We start from the raw sequence: 526 nt of genomic DNA, 5'->3' as shown, positions 1-526 counted from the left end.
TAAAATAGATATTTTCCCGTGCAGTTACTGTAAACGCAAGCGTCACAAGTGATTGTGTATATTTTTTATTACAACGGACCTAGTTAACTGACAAACCAAGAGTGCAACTGCTCAACAAATGTAAGTGTGCTACTGCAAGTTGAATACATGCGAAGTGTCCAATTCCATAGGAGTATACTTGAACCGTTGGGCGGTTGCACACTTGGTCCATCACTGTTGTCACGCATCACGTTTCTTGCATTGTGCGCAGCGGCAGCGCACCCTGCACCACGCTACTCGTCGCCCCCTTGATGACGTAACACCTGGCGTGACAGGACAGCCAGCACAGGACTCCCCCAGCATCAGCAGCAGCCAAGCAATACACGCAGCAGCACTTGCGATTTGCAAGGCATGCAGTCGCAACAGCAGCAGCAGCAGCAGCAGCAGCCACACACATGTTCTGTTCGTCCCCGCCGCCCCCTCCTCCTGAACCAACCCTGGCCCAGTTGTTAGCATAAGCGATTCATCGGAGGGGGATCCCCCCCCC

This window comes from Frankliniella occidentalis, unplaced genomic scaffold (genome assembly GCF_000697945.3).
Source record: "Frankliniella occidentalis isolate FOCC.00 unplaced genomic scaffold, Focc_3.1 Scaffold95, whole genome shotgun sequence".
Taxonomy (NCBI): domain Eukaryota; kingdom Metazoa; phylum Arthropoda; class Insecta; order Thysanoptera; family Thripidae; genus Frankliniella; species Frankliniella occidentalis.
This window is presented reverse-complemented; position numbering follows the sequence as displayed.